We start from the raw sequence: 3,137 nt of genomic DNA on the forward strand, positions 1-3,137 counted from the left end.
GAACTACCTTATGACCCAGCAATCCCACTGCTGGGCATACACACCAAGGAAACCAGAACTGAAAGAGACACATGTACCCCAATGTTCATCGCAGCACTGTTTATAATAGCCAGGACATGGAAACAACCTAGATGTCCATCAGCAGATGAATGGATAAGAAAGCTGTGGTACATATACACAATGGAGTATTGCTCAGCTGTTAAAAAGAATTCATTTGAATCAGTTCTGATGAGATGGATGAACCTGGAGCCAATTATACAGAGTGAAGTAAGCCAGAAAGAAAAACACCAATACAGTATACTAACACATATATATGGAATTTAGAAAGATGGCAATGACAACCCTGTATGCAAGACAGTAAAAAAGATACAGATGTATATAATGGACTTTTGGACTCAGGGAGAGGGAGAGGGTGGGATGATTTGGGAGAATGGCATTGTAACTGGTATACTATCATGTAAGAATTGAATCGCCAGTCTATGTCCGACGCAGGATACAGCATGCTTGGGGCTGGTACACGGTGATGACCCAGAGAGATGTTATGGGGTGGGAGGTGGGAGGGGGGTTCATGTTTGGGAACGCATGTACATCCGTGGTGGATTCATGTCAATGTATGGCAAAACCAATACAGTATTGTAAAGTAAAATAAAGTAAAAATAAAAATTAAAAAAAAAAAAGTATATGGGCTTTACTGTGCTCCCATAAGCAGAGCCAAATTTGATTTGGCAACAACTGCTCCCTGTCATCTATCTCCCCAGACACCCCAACACTGTAGATTCCTGGATTGCAGCCTGCTGCACCCAGATTGGACCATGTCACTCTGGTACCTAAGCCCTCCTGGGGCTCCCCTTTGCCCTCAGGATAAGGGAGAAGGTATAATTTCTTGCTCCTGGCACCAATAGGCTCACATCCCATTTCTCGGCTGCCCTCGCTGTAGCTCCAGGCCCAGAAATACTCACCTCCCTGTGATGTTTCCGACACTCCCAGGTCCTGGGCTAGGGTGGAAGTGGGCACAGCTAGTCTGACACATCCCTGCTGGCAAATCTCCCCCCAAGGCCAGGTGAGAAAGATGTCCCCCATCCCAGGTGATTCCCAGGCAATGAGATCAGCAGCCCCTTTATATCTGTGTCTTTCTCCTAAAAATGCACCATGTACATCTGAAGTGGCTGGTGCCCATGGTCGGCCATTCCCATCCCAGCTCACCTTACCCAAGATCAAGAAAGAGAGAATCCACTGCAGGGCCCCCAAAGTCTGAAACCTGTGCTCCATGACACCAACAAGTGTGCAAATTCCACCATCCTGGTTCCTCTTTTGACTCTGGAGGCTTCTCTGAGCTCTGAGACGCCTTCTGGTTTTTGTTTCAGCCAGAGGTTGTCTAAGCATTTGTGAGGGGTGTGGATAGGTGTTCAGACCAGCCCTAAGGTCTCACTGTGCCTGATCCAGCAAGGACTGATTTCTTAGGAGAAACCTTTGCAACTACCCGCCCTGGACCAAGTTGAATAGGGAGGAAGATAATTACAGTTCACTCCTCAGGCAATACTTTATATCTGCTAGTTCACCTTTGCTCAAATCTCACCCCTTACTTGGCAAGTGAAGCACCAACTAAGGGGTAGGTAATCCCATCCTTTTCTCACCCACCCAACTACGTGGCTGCAATAACTGTTTCCTTTCACCTGCCAGTTCCACGGTTCCTTTTCACAAACGTACAGTACCAATTTCTACCGAAATACCTCTCAGCCCCACCATTTCTTCCACCTCTTGCCCTATTCTGCACCTCACCTGCAGAGCACAACTCCTGCAAGAGCCATCTGCATTCCACATCCTTCCCTTCCATTCTGTCCTCCCTCTTCTAGACTTCAGACATCACTGTTTCACAAAACTGCCTTTGACAAGTTCACCAATGGCCTCCAAGCGGTCAACTCTCAGCTCTCATCTTGACCTCTCAGCAGCCTCAGACACAGTTGGTCTGTGGACACCACAATCTCCTGGTTTCCATCTTGCCTGGGTCTCCACAGTAGCTCTTCACCAGGCTAAGTGTTTGGGATGGCTCCTGCCCCCTCAGTCCCTGGACCCTCTCTCTTCTCTCCACTCTCTCTCCAGCAGAAACCTCATCCATGCTCATGGCCTTGGAGTCTGTCTATGAGACCAACACTTCCAAACTGCATCTTCAGCTTAACATCCCCCTGAGCTCCAGACTTGACTGTGTAGGTGAGTACTTGACATCCTCCCTGATAGGCTGCTCAGAACTTCCATCACAGCCTGTCTAAGACTGAATTTGACTTCCCCTCATCTGCTGCAGCCAGTGTAGCAAATAGGGATCAAAAGTGGTCAACGCACAGTTTTGGGAAAAGAAACTAGAGACAGAATTAAAGTTTTAAAGATGGGACCAGGGGACTCAAGACCTCTTGGATCAAAAGCTCTGTTCCTCAGAGCCACATCACTTTTATTTAATGTCTTGACTAGCAGAAAGTATCTGTTGTGCTACGAAGAAGTCAGCCTCCTGTGCCCCTGGTCACGTCTCCCATTATACTGATTACTTTAAACTATCTTTGTTATTTTCTTGTACAAGGGCCTTCACCTAGCTGGAGGTCATCGATCCACATATGCCTTGGGAAAACATCTTAGTGCGTGCACAAGCAGCGTTCTGAACTTGTACTGACTCGGTATTCCAAGGTCCACATTACGTTTTTCCTTAGCTTAGCAGGGTATGCAGACCCCACTAATCAACCTGATTTACTTTTATTTGGGTTATTCTTTCTTGCTACATTTTGCTTTCATTCTTTTCCCATGGTGATTTTCTCATGGCTTAGCCAGAACAATAGGAAGCTGGCTATTAACCCCTGCTCACTTCGCTTGCTCAGTCGTGTCCGACTCTTTGTAACCCTATGGACTGTGCCATGGACTGTAGCAAGCCAGGCATCATGTTCATCACCAACTCCCAGAGTTTATACAAACTCATGTCCATTGCAGAGAAGGCAATGGCAACCCACTCCAGTGTTCTTGCCTGGAGAATCCCAGGGATGGTGGAGCCTGGTGGGCTGCTATGTATGGGGTCGCAGAGTCTAACACAACTGAAGCGACTTAGCAGCAGCAGCAGCAGCAGCAGCAGCAGCAGCATGTCCATTGATTCGGTGATG

This window comes from Capra hircus, chromosome 15, assembly GCF_001704415.2.
Source record: "Capra hircus breed San Clemente chromosome 15, ASM170441v1, whole genome shotgun sequence".
Lineage (NCBI taxonomy): Eukaryota > Metazoa > Chordata > Mammalia > Artiodactyla > Bovidae > Capra > Capra hircus.